Here is a 12,630-nt window from a genome sequence, read left to right as displayed (position 1 = left end):
CACACACACAGCCCCGGGGCCCAGGGCGTCCGTGTCTCCAGAGAAGCCTTGTCCAGACCCCTGAGGCTGGGACCAGTGTTCTGCTCACGGGCCTTCACGGGCACACACACGTCCCGCTGAGGATTTGGGGGACACTCAGTCCACGCCTGGGCCCTGGGGTCCTCGGGGGCTGCTGGGGCCGGTGAGGCCTTTGTCCCCCCCTCTCCTGCCCGGGGCGGCTGCATAGGCCCTGAGGTGCGACCCAGCCCGTGGAGGACAGAGGCCCAGCCCCGGCCGCCTGCCTCTGGCCTCGCCCAGGCCCCTGCGTCTGGAGACGGGCAGGGAAGGAGTCGCCCACCTTCCCCCAAGCTGCAAGAAGAGACCCAAGATGCCCTGTCACACGGCCCCGTCAGAGCTGAAATGTCAGAGCAATTAGCCCTAACGAGGCCATCGGATGGAGCTGAGCAGCTGGGCGGGCGGGTGCGGGGAGCGTATGGCAGGCCGGACCCAGAGCCGGCGCCCCACGGGTCGATCCGACGCACTCAGGATAATTGGGCACTTGGAAGTCAGACCTGGAGGAGGAGACGTGAGTGGAACAGGACGTCTCCCCCGCCCCGCCCCCTCCTGGGGCCGCCTGGCTCCCTTCCCCTTGCCAAGTCCTGCCAGGCCCTCAGGCCCAATGTCTGTGCCTCCTCCTCCAGGAAGACCTCCTTGCTGGCAACCCACCTTTGTGGGGGTGGGAAAGGGGATCCTGGCTTGGCCCCTGGTCCCATCCACACGGGGACGAGGGGCACCAGGTTCCACTGACACCAGGGATCGGTGCCCTCGGGCCTCCGGAAAAGCTCTCCACGCCTTCCCGAAGCTCCCCGTCCAAGGTCCCTCCCGCGGGGGCCTGGGGCTGGGGCAGCCCGGGCTGGGCTTCTGCTGGCACGGAAGAGAGGGCACAACCCACATGTGGTCCAGACCCAGACCCCCGCATGAAGGAGGGAGGCAGTGCCTGCAGGATTCGCGAAGGCCGAGGGGACTGGGCAGCGGTGTTCCTTCCAGGCGACCGAGGGCCCCGTGGGGGCAGAGGAGGGAGGGGGGGGGGGGAGGGTCACAGAGGCCTCAGAGCGAGACAGCCTCGGGCGGCAAGGGGTCTCTGCAGCCCCTGATGACGGGCCGTCCCCCTGGGAGGAGGGGCAGTGTCTCCCGACCCGCAGAGCACCCCGACTGTCATGGCACCCCCTTACGCTCACGCGCCTTCGAGAACAGGATGCCGGCCTCACATCGGGCTCCAGCCCAGTCACCTGGAGGCCCAAACGGGACATGGAGATGCAGGGGCCTGGAGACGCTGGCCCCTGGCTGTGCCTTTACTCGTCTGTGTGTGAGTGTGCACACGTGCGTGTAGGTGTCCTTTGGGTGCCCGTGTGCCCAAGTGTGCACTTGGCGGGCCGCCGGGCCTTGGAAGGCCTGACCAGCCGTGGTGGGTGATCCACAGGGGGCTTCCCGGCTCCACGGCCCTCCGGACCCTCACTCTGCCACGGCCGAGGCCCCGGGTTCCCGCCAGGTGCTCTTGGTCCCCTGGGGTCCGTGCCCATCGTCCCCAGGCACCCCCCACCCCGCCCCCGCCCCTGCGGTGACTCAGCCTGCCCGGCCCCTCCCCCGCCCCTCCCGCTGGCTCTCGATCTGACAAATTAGCCCCTGAAGTGCAGGAAGAGGACGCTCCCTTGTCATTAGTCACTCAGGGCACCGGCAGCTGCGCTTTGACAGCCATCAGATACAATTGCAGGGCCGGTGGCCCCCAGCCCCCGCGTCCCCGCCACCCGCCCCACCCACGGCCCCGCAGCTCCGGGCCTGGCGGTGAGAGCTGCCTGGTCCCTCGTCCCTGCCGCTCCGACGGGAGGCGGGGGGGGGGGGGGGCCCGGCTCTGGGCGCCCCTCCCCTTCACTGTCACCTGCAAGGCCCCGGCTGCATTAGCAGAGGCACGGTGGCCGGGAGGGGACGGCGTGCTCTGCTCTGATGCTGGACCGGCCAGCTGGACGTCAGACCAGCCAGTGTGGCTTCCTTGAGGCCTCCCTGGGCTCTGCCTGGCGCCCAGAGCCTCCACGGCGCCCCCCAGCGGGGCCTGTCCACCTACATCCCGGGGCCACAGGTGCCTCGACAGTGCTCCCCGCACCCTCCTCCGGGCAGTGGGCTGGCGGCCGGGGCCGCCTCCGAGTCCTGACCCATCCACCCGCTCTCACCACCGGCCTTCCCCGTGGGGCCGCTGGGCTCATGCCTGCTGTCTGTCTTGTTTCAGGGAGGTGTGGGGGGCTGCTCCGAGGTCCCCCGAGGTCCCCACACAGCCATTTTGGGGATGAGGCCTCGGTGGCCGTTCCCACCCCTGGGGGAACGACAGGTCCCGGCCCTCGAGCTGCAGGAGACGCGGTGTTTTCCCTCATCTGTCCTCTGGAGAGACATTTTGCTCCCCCTGGCACCAGAGGCCCAGAGCTGGGGGACCAGAGCACCGGTTACACGGGAGGCCCGGAGAGGGGTGGTCGGTGCTCCCTGTCCACTGCGGGGGGGGGGGGGGGAGCTCCACCGGCCCCGAACCGAGCATGCACACCTGAGGAAACTGAGGCTCAGACAGAACAGGCGGCCTCAAGCACACGGGAGGAGGAGCCTGGTCGCCTGCCCCGGCCAGGGGCGTTCCATGGGCAGCCAGCTCCGGGCCCAACCCGAACGTGCGTCCCCCTCTTGGGCCGAGCTCGGCCTGCCCCTGCTCGGCCTCCCCTCCCCCTGCAGCAGGCATCCTTGCCCCAGGGGCCAGCGGGGCTGAAAACCGAGTCTCCGGCCCTGCGGGGCCCTGGCAGCTGTAATCCTCCCGGCCCGGGTCTCGGGCAGCAGGGGCCGGGGGCACAATGACTTCAGGTGCCTTCGGCTAATCCCGGGGCTCAGAGGAGCCCCCGCCCCCCGCTGACATTTCCAGGCTGCGCGCTGCTGACCCCGCTCGCCGTGATATTTAGACAGGGCTTATCCGCGATTACTTATTTTTGATGACTCCGGGGCCCGGGAGGAGCTCAGCTGACGTGAGCTGGCCCTCCTGGATCTCAAGCTTGTTTTTAATAAACTCGTCCCAGCTGGCCCAGCTCCCTCTGCCACGGGCCACAGTCCCCATGTCCCCGCCCCCCCCACCCCCCCAGCCCCGGGGGCTGGACAGAGAGCTTGCGGAGGTTCTCCTGTGGCTGTTGGACGGGGCCTCGGTTCCCACACCAGGGGCAGGTCCCACGAAGCCACCAAAGCTGGGGTCCCTGACCCCCACCCTGCCCCCGCAGTGGGGGTCAGGAAAGGCCGACCGCTCCATCCACCAGCCTGTTCGCACATTCACCCGCTCGCACACCCAACACGCATTTCCTGGGGTGCCCTTTGAAAACGACGGGTCCCTGCCTCGAGAGCCTAGTAATTGGACAGAACCTTCCAGGCTTCTGTCTCTTTGTCTTTGTGGGCACATCTGTCCCCTGCTTCCCCAGTCCCTGCGCAGTGGGCCCTGTGTGCCTGTTAAAGAAACAAAGAGAGACGTTCGGCGGGGGGGGGGGGGGGGGGGGGGGGGGGTGGCAGGTCAGGGTGCTGGGGTGCCCACAGTGTTGGGGTGCACCGTGCCAGCCCTGGCTCCCAGCGGCTGCCCGCAGGCCTCACACCTGCTCTGGCCATTCTGCCTTCTCCACCCCTAAGCCCACCCCACCCCCCGGGCAGGGGTGCCCCACAGGCCCCTCGGGACGCCCTCGCTGCCCTCCCACCCCACCCCCCCACCGCCTGCAACTGTTCTCCATCCCAACTGCTGCTCGTGTTATTGGTTTTGAAAAAATAATTCCTGATTTTTTGAAATCATGGTAAAGTAGACATAACAAAAATTATCATATGTCCATTTTTTTGAATGTTTATTTTTTTATATATATATTTTTTTTTTTATTTTTTTTCAACGTTTTTTATTTATTTTTGGGACAGAGAGAGACAGAGCATGAACGGGGAGGGGCAGAGAGAGAGGGAGACACAGAGTCGGAAACAGGCTCCAGGCTCCGAGCCATCGGCCCAGAGCCTGACGCGGGGCTCGAACTCACGGACCGGACCGCGAGATCGTGACCTGGCTGAAGTCCGACGCTTAACCGACTGCGCCACCCAGGCGCCCCTTGAATGTTTATTTTTAAGAGAGAGACGGAGACAGGCTGCGAGTGGGTTAGGGGCAGAGAGAGGGAGACACAGAATCTGAAGCTGCTCCGGGCTCTGAGCTGTCAGCACTGAGCCCGACAAGGGGCTCAGATCCACGAACCACGAGATCATGACCCGAGCTGAGGTGGTGCTTAACCGACTGAGCCACCCAGGCGGCCCCACCATATATCCATTTTTAAGCACACAGCTCAGCGGCACTAAGCACGTTCATACAGTTGTGCGGCCGTTCCCCCCCCCCCCCGCCCCCGTCTCCAGAACTTTCCATCTTCCCAAACGGAAGCTCTGTCCCCGTGAAACACAAACCCCGGCCCGTCCCCCAGCCCCAGTGCCCACTGTCCACTCTCTGTCCCCGTGAATCACGGACCCCCAGCCTCTCCCCCAGCCCCGGCGCCCACCGTCCACTCTGTCGCCGTGAAACACAGACCCCCGGCCCCTCCCCCAGCCCCGGCGCCCACCATCCACTCTCTGTCTCCGGGAATCTGGAGACTCCAGGGGCCTCGTGTGAGGGGATCACACGTGAGCATCACGTCCCCCGGGTCCATCCACGTGGTGGCAGGTGTCAGAACGTCCCTCCTTGTCAGGACTGAGTGACAGTCCAGGGAGCGGACGGACTACGTCCATCCACTCGTCCGTCGGTGGACACGGGGTCGCTTCCGTGTTTCAGCTGCTGTGAACGTGGGTGTGCAAATACCCACTCGAGTCCCTGCTCTCAGTTCTTTGGGTAAATACCTGGAAGAGGAACTGGGGGTCACACGCTGGTTCCAGTTCCAATGTTTGGTTTGCACCCGCGCACACACCCCCCCACACACACACACCCGCACACACGCTCACACGCGGAAACCCCCAGGTCCCCGGGGCCTGGCCCTGCAGGCCGAGCCCATCGGGCAGAAGTGGGAGCTCCGGCACATTCCTGGGGCTGCTGGGGCTGCTCCCTCCGGGTAGCCGGAGCGCCAGGTTTCCGAGGCTTCCCCAGCAGTCCGCGTGAACCACCTTCCTGTTTTGCCCAAGTGACGGGCGTGAGGAGGAACCTCCCTGACCCTCTCAGGCTCCCAGTCACATCCTCCTCCTGCGAGAGCAGTCCCTTCTCCCCCCCTCCTCTCCCCCTCCCTGCGGGGACTGTGCCTTCTGTCCCGGATGGAGGACCTCTGCCTAGGCTCTGGACGCCAGCCCCGTTCCGCAAGGACTCTCCCCCCGAGGCCCGGCCCGCCTGTCCCTGTGACGGAGACTCTCGCCACAGAAGGGTCGGGCGGTCAGCCTCTGCCGTCACAGTCCTGGCCGCCTGGGCCTTGTCTAGGAGCCCCACCCCGAGTGGTGCCCGCTAGAGGGGGAAAGGCAGCCTTCCTCCGCCTCCCCCGCAGCCCTGGGGGGGAGTCCCCGAATTCACCATTAAGTGGATAAGAATTCCACAACCTCAGCCCTGTTGCTTTCCTTTTACAAACTGCAGGCAGGAGGCTTGCCAGGATCTTCTGGATTGGGGTGAGCAGCCCTGCGTCCCCGTGGACGTGGAGGGGGATGTCGCAGCGGGGGGGGGGGGGGTGGCGTGCGACCTCCTGGGCGGATGCTGAGGTTTTGATGTTTATCAAAAGGTCAGGGGTTACGAAAGGCAGAGCAACTCCGTCAGGGTGACAAGCGTTGACACACAGCAGGCGCCCCTAAAGACGGAGGGGGGGACCAGTGCCCCCCTCTCTGCGGGGGGGAGGCGTAACGTGAGAAGCTTGACTCTGTCCAGACCGGCTAGGGCCACGCTGGGGACTCCCAGGGCTCAGACTGTCTGGGGGCTCGTCTGGGGGGCCGGCTGCAGGCGGGCAACCACTTACCTTCCCAAGGACATTTGCTCTGGGGCACAAAGCTGCAGAAACTCAATCCACCTTTGCAGTCTCCGTCGGAAGCGGGGGATTAGGGACGGTGCTGGGGGCATGCAGGGCCGGATCTCAGGGGTTCTGGTGGGCGGTGGGGGGGACACAGGAACTTCAAATGGCCTCCTCTGGAAGGACGCCCCCCCCCCCCCGACGCCTGCCCCACTGCCCACTGGGTCAGGCGAGCCCGCTCCTCCTGGGTCTGTTCCTCCTCTGTGCACAGACAGTGACCTTCCAGGCCAGCATCCTGGTCCCCCTTTCCTGGCCTCGCCCTCTCTCGGGTGGGGATCCCCGTGGCTGGGACTTGTGTCCCCCACCCTATCCACCTCCTTCTCCCCATTCCGCACATTGACTCCGTGGCCCCGGGGTCTTTCTCCTCCTCCACATCCACACAGGCATTTGGGGTTACCAACCAGAGCACGCTGTGGGCCCGTGAGACGCCCTCGGTGGGCTGGGACCCGAGACGTGCCTGGGGGCGTCTTGCCTCCTCCAAGCTGCTCCGCTGTCTCTCCCTGGCCAATGTCCTCTGACACTAGTGTCCTAGTGACCTCCCCAAACTCCACTGCCCCGGTCACACTCTCACTCAAGCACCGCCAGTGGCTCCCGGTGCCTGTTAGCGCCAGCAGGACCCCATCGGGCGCACAGTCCCAGAGTGCCCACCAGCCCCGCCACGCCTTCCAGAACACCCCCTTCCCTCTGCCTGCACACTTCCACCTTCAGATTCCAGGGGAGGGCCTCCCCTGACCCCATGAGATATTTTTGGACATCAGTGGGAATGGACACTGACCCCGACCTGCTTAAGAGGCCCCAGGGGAGCTTGGGGGCACCAGACAACGCCCCTGGGGAGTCCACGGGGGCCACAGAGACGGCCAGCCCGCTGGCCAGCCCTCTCTAAATTACAAACCACCCGGCAATCCCACCGGAGGCTGAGGGGTGCAGTCACTGCCAATAGAGCCCGATAGGCAGAAGAGCGAGACCCGCCCAGGTGCCCTGGGGGCGCTGCGCATGCAGGGGCAGGGGGCGGGATGCCCTGGGGGGCTGCCCACGCCGCAGGGGCAGCACTGGAGGGCTCCTGGGGACTGGCTGCTGGAGAAGGCCGGGCCAGGCTCGGGGAGGCTGCTCTTGGTGACGAGCTCCTGAAAAGATGAACACAGATGCTTGCACACACACAGGTGCACACACAGACCCGTGTACACGAACACTCACGTGCCCGAGCGTCCTCTTGCACAGGCTGTGGGGGGACGGCCGTGTCCACCGGGAGCCCGTGGTGGGTTTTGTGTGCCTGCGCGTGGACGCCCACATGACAGAGGGGGGAGCCTGCCTGAAAAGCGACCGCAGAGCTGGCCCTGCTGCCCCACATTTCACTGACCTTTGCCAGTTTAGCGCTGTCCTGTCTGCTCAGCGTGCCCTGAGGGCTGGCTGGAGGGCGGGGGAGGGCCGAGCTGGGGCGGAGCCAGCGTCTCCAAGAGGCGCTGGGCGCACAAACCCACCCTGGGGCCCACAGAGAAGCATCCCTCAGGGGCCCTTGCTGCCTCCCTGCGGGCTGATCACCGCGGTGCCTGGGGATGCACAGCGGCGGAGGCAGCCCGGAGGGAGCCTTGCCCCCACCAGACAGGGGAGGGGACCCCCCAGGGCAGGCGGTCCCAGGCACACAGCCAGGCAGCCCAGGGGCGAAGTGACAGAGATCCTCCCCGCCCTGGTCCCTGGTCTCCGATGCAGGCAGAGAGGGAAGGGCGGGTCCCTCCTCCCCCTCCGGTGGTGGGGTGCTCCCCGCCCGGCACAGAGGGCAGAGGCGGCCGCCCGGCCTCCTGGAACCCGCGGTGCCTCCTGATCTGATTACGGCCCCCAAACCCGAGCCAGGGCGGGCACAGCCTGGGGGCCCCGTGGGCAGAAGGCCCTGTCCCTCCAGATGGCCAGGCTCCACTCCTATTCATTCCGTCTGCATTAAAAGCCTCGGGACCGTTTATTGATTTTGTAATAATGACCTGTTATCTGCCGTTACGCAGCACAGTGAACAAAATGAAAGGGAACAGGAGCCAGCGGGGAGCGCCGGCCGCCTGCCGCTTAGCGCCCCCTGCGCGGGGGCGTCTCCGAGCATCTTCTGCCCTGGCTGTCCAGCTCCGCTGGGCCCCTTCATGCAGCCCGGCACCCAAAGGCTGTCCCCAGAGTCTGCACAAGCCCTCCCGCTGTAAAGGGAGCGGGAGGGACGTGGTCCAGGGCGAGGTCGCACGGGGGCGCGGAGACATCCCAGCGCTGCCGTGTAAATGGCTCGGAAAGCGCTGGCCTGTCTCATTACGCTCCGCGGCCGGGTTTCTGCGGAAACAGATACGTATTAATCGCCAGAGGAGACCATTATTGTTCCCCTTATCTGTCCACCATCGACCCTGGGGCCGCGGGGAGCACGACACGCAGGCACACGGGAGAAGAACCGCAGGAACATGGAAATCTAGGCGCCCCTGGAGCCGCTGACCTGGGTGCTGAGGAAGTCCGGCGCCGGCCCGCAAGTCCCGTGCGCCCACCCGGCCACCCGGAGCCAGTGTGCAGGGGCTGGGCCTGGGGGTGGGAGAGAGACGCCCGCGCCTGTCCCCCGTCCAAGGCGCCTCTGCATGGTCGTCTCCAGACTCACCAGCACCTGGACCCCAGGCTGGCCCCGGAGAGACGCGCGGGGACTGGGGGCCACCCCACGGGGAAGCTTCGTTTTCCCCAGTTGTCCCTCGACCCTGTTGAGATTTTCATCGGGCACGTGGGATCCTTTGGGAGCCAGGTGGACGGGATGTTTGTGGCTTGAGGTGTGCTACTGAAGAACCAGATGGGGTTTCTTTTCTTTATTGATTTTCGAGAGAGGGGGGTCGGGAGGGCTGAGAGAGAGAAGCCCAGGCAGGCTCCAAGCTGGCAGCACAGAGCCCGACCTGAGCCGAAACCAGGAGTCGGACGCTTCACTGACTGAGCCCCCAGGCGCCCCCTGAAAACCCAGTCTTAACTGAAGTCTTGATTATAAAATTAATCTGGACTCATTAGAAAAACTGAAAAGGACAGAAGTGCATGGAGGAACAAATACCAAGTTTTCCTTCCAGAAACCCTAAAACAAACAGAATGGCCCCTAGGAGACAACCTGATTGCCCCCAGGAGCCTGGACAAGCCGGGGTGCTCACTTCGGAGGGGCCCCCGTGTGTGATGGCGGTCGGAGCCCTTCTGGCACGAGGGCCCCCCCCCCAGGTGCTGGCTGTGTTCAGGGAGGCACAGGTGGACGTGTTTGGGGGCTCAGCTCTTCAGGCGTCTCTCATTCTTTAAGGCAGGATGCAAATGGGCCCACGTGGCCATGCACGGTGCCCGGCGGATGCTGGTGTCGTGGTGACAGTCTCTGTGGCTGAGAGAGCCGCCCGCCGCCCCCCACAGAGGGCCCGTGGTGGGATGTGGCTCGATTTCTCAGGACGAATTGGACCTCCAGGCCGGGGGCCGCCCCCTCCAGCCTGGGACCTGACCCCGTACTCGGGCGGCAGGATGCCCCCCACCCCGGAGGCCTGGGTCCCCTCCACCGACAACGGGCCTGTCCCCAGCTCCGCTCCATGGGGCCTCTCCTCGATGGAAGAAGAAGGATGGGCCCTCCCAAATTCACCCCTGCTTGACGGAGGGGAGTGGAGGGCAGGGGGCATCCCACCAAGCCCCCGAGACCTGGGCAGTTTTCTACAGGGGAGCAGCCTCGGGGTGGCCTCTGGGCCGAGTCAGTTCTGCACTGGGGGTGCGTGGGGGCCCATGGCAGACAGCCACCCCCCCTTCTGGCAGGGACAGGGGACCTCCTGCTCCCGGGGTGATGGCCGGCCACAGCCCCACCCACCGAGGGCTCAGGAAGGCCATTCTGAAAAATCCTGTTGCTGTATGGGGTGGGGGGGGGCGGGGAGCCTGGGGTCCGGGTTCGATGCCCCCCGGCACCTGGCAGGAAGGAGGCTCTGCCCCCCGGGGGCCGCTCCCAGGCACAGAGGCGGACGGGAGGGCCACGCCGGAGAGGAGGCCCTGGTGCCCACCTCCTGTCAGGGGTCTTGACCCAACAGCTCATGAGGCACTGGGAGCTGGCGAAGAGACGGGGTGGCAGTGATCACTAACAGTGGCCAGCCGGTCACCGGGCCTGGCATCCCCGGCCCAGGCTGTGCTTCTGCTGCGGGCTCACGGCGCTCTCTCCCGTGGGCACATCCTGACCTTGCCGGCGGGCACCGTGGAGCTGCTCTGCTCCTCCAGCCTCTCCACCAGGGAGGCCCTGGTTTGTGTCACCCTGACAGGTGACAGCCGCCCTGCCACCAGGGGTTGGGGGGGGCAGAGAGAGCTGGGGAGACGGATGGAAGGACAACGGGGAGTGGGGACTTACTCGGAGGACAGGGGTTGGTCTAGGGTCTTGGGTGGGGGGAGCAGAGAGAGCCGGCAGGCACAGTGGGGAGGGCAGGGATGGAGAGGGAGGGCAGAGGGGGGCACAAGCTCACCTTCTCGCAGGCACTGAGCTCCAGGGCACAGGGCAGGGACCCTGAGGGCCATGCAGGGGGCGGGGAGGGGGAGTAGAGCCACCCAGCAAGGACCTCCTTCCTTGCCGTCCCCCTCACCACCGGGGCCGGGTGACAGAGAGGCCAGCCCCTCCTCAGGCCACACGCCTGGGACCCTCCGGACTCAGCCCAGTGCCCCCCCCCCCAGCAGCACACCCAAGCAGCACGTTAGGAGCCTGGACCCTGCACCCAGGGGCCCATCACCCGACGTTGTTCTTGTGGCACAGCTATCTGTGGACTGTGTGTGTGCATATGTGAGTGTGGGAAACGTGTGTGTGCGAGTATGGGTGTGTGCGTGGGTGTGCGTGCATGTGTGCAAGTGTGAGTGTGCACGTGCATATACAAGTGTGGGTACATGTGGGTGAGAGTGTGGGTGCTCACGCATGTGAGCGTGTGCCCGTGTGTGTGCGAGTGTGGGTGTGCATGCGCGTGTGAGTGAGTGTGTATGCACGCGTGCGGGTGTGCACCTGCCCAGAGGTGACTCACGATGGCTGCAGGGGGGATGACGCCTGTCCTGGGAGGGGAAGGGACACCCGATGGAGGGCATCGGGTGTTGGTCCTCATGACGCAGTGGGTGGGGATCCACCCACTGCCGTATCACCATGGATGGGGCGGGGGTCAAGGGACCCATCTGTGACCTTGAGCAGGTGGCCAGCCCTCTCCAGGCACTGGGTTCTCTCTCCAGCGGTGGTGGAGGGAGGGTGGGGTGGTTCTGCAGGGGTGCATAGGGGTGTGCACAGTGGAGTGTGTCGTGGGGGTAGATGGGTATTTCTGCAGGGTGAGCGTGTCGGCATTGGGTCTGTGGGGGGAGCGGGAGCGTGGGTGGGACATGGACGGGGTGGGGTCCACAGGCCCTCCCAGCACCCCGAGTCCCACACCCCCGGAGCTTGCCCTGCAGACCCCCGCACCTCACTCACACGCAGGCCCCCACTGCCCAGCCTGCACTCACCGGCTCTCTGGGCCCGGCGCTGGCCGCCCTCACAGCCGTGGACCCTGAACGGGCTGCACCCCCCACACCCCAGCTCGTGCCCCAGCAGTGCTGCTCACACACCCAGCCCTCTCTTGCTTCCCGCGGGGTGCAAACTCCCCTGGGGCAGTGACACGCCGGTCGTCTCTGCCAGGCCACCGAGAGTCCCTGGGTGTTGGGGGCCAGCCACAGCCCTGACCAGCCAGCTCTTTCCAGGCGTTTCCTGCCGACTGGCTCCCCCATGCGGCCACCTGGGGCATCACCTCCCTCCCAGCCCACCCCTTTGTGGGCAGGAAAGAGGGGGCAGCCTGCCTGGGGAGGGAGGGGTCCAGCAGGCAGCTGGGGGTCAGGGGAAGCCTGCAAGGCAGTCCGTGGAGGGACATCTGGGCCCTTTGGCGGGGCTCAGGGCCAGCCGCAATTGGGCTAAAGGGCCCAATTTCCCGGACCCTGGGCCTAGAGGCCGGGTTTGCAGTCCTTCCAGGGTTCCCGACATGGGCAGTCAGTGGGTGGTGCCTTCCAGGATGCGGTCAGCAGCTCAGGTCAGAATGTCAAAGGTGTGCACGCCGGCCCCAGACACCTAGGAAGGAGCAGGGGCCCTCCCGGGGTTCTCTGCGCCAGGACCCCCGCACGCCCCTGGGGTCTGCCTGCCCACCCGCCCGCCACCCAGGCAGCTGCCCTGATGCAACCCCACAGGGTCCCTTTCCCATCACCCCCATCTGACAGATGAGAAACGGGGGTCCGGAAAGGCAGTGAGTGGGGGGTGGGACCCAGGCTGCCTCTGCCTCCTCGGGGAGGGGGCTGGCGCCTCAGGAGCAGGGGTCCTGCCTCGACGGAGGGGTGGCATCCATTCTTGGGGGTGCGTCAGGACCTCACATCCGGGTGGGCAACCCCGCAGGGGGCATGTGACTATCTGGCCCACGTGGGGGTGGGGGTGGGGGCCGGGCTGGGCCTGGTGCTGGTCTGGGGTCTTAGTCTGGTCCTGAAGAGGGGGGCACCCGTGTCTTGCTGTACAGCCCAGCGGGTTTGGGGGTCCAGCCACCAACACCACTGCCACGCACAACCGTGGGGGTGCAGAGGACCGCTCACTGTGGACACGGGGCTCTCCGTGGGG

Source organism: Neofelis nebulosa, chromosome 10, assembly GCF_028018385.1.
Source record: "Neofelis nebulosa isolate mNeoNeb1 chromosome 10, mNeoNeb1.pri, whole genome shotgun sequence".
Classification (NCBI taxonomy): Eukaryota; Metazoa; Chordata; class Mammalia; order Carnivora; family Felidae; genus Neofelis; species Neofelis nebulosa.
This window is presented reverse-complemented; position numbering follows the sequence as displayed.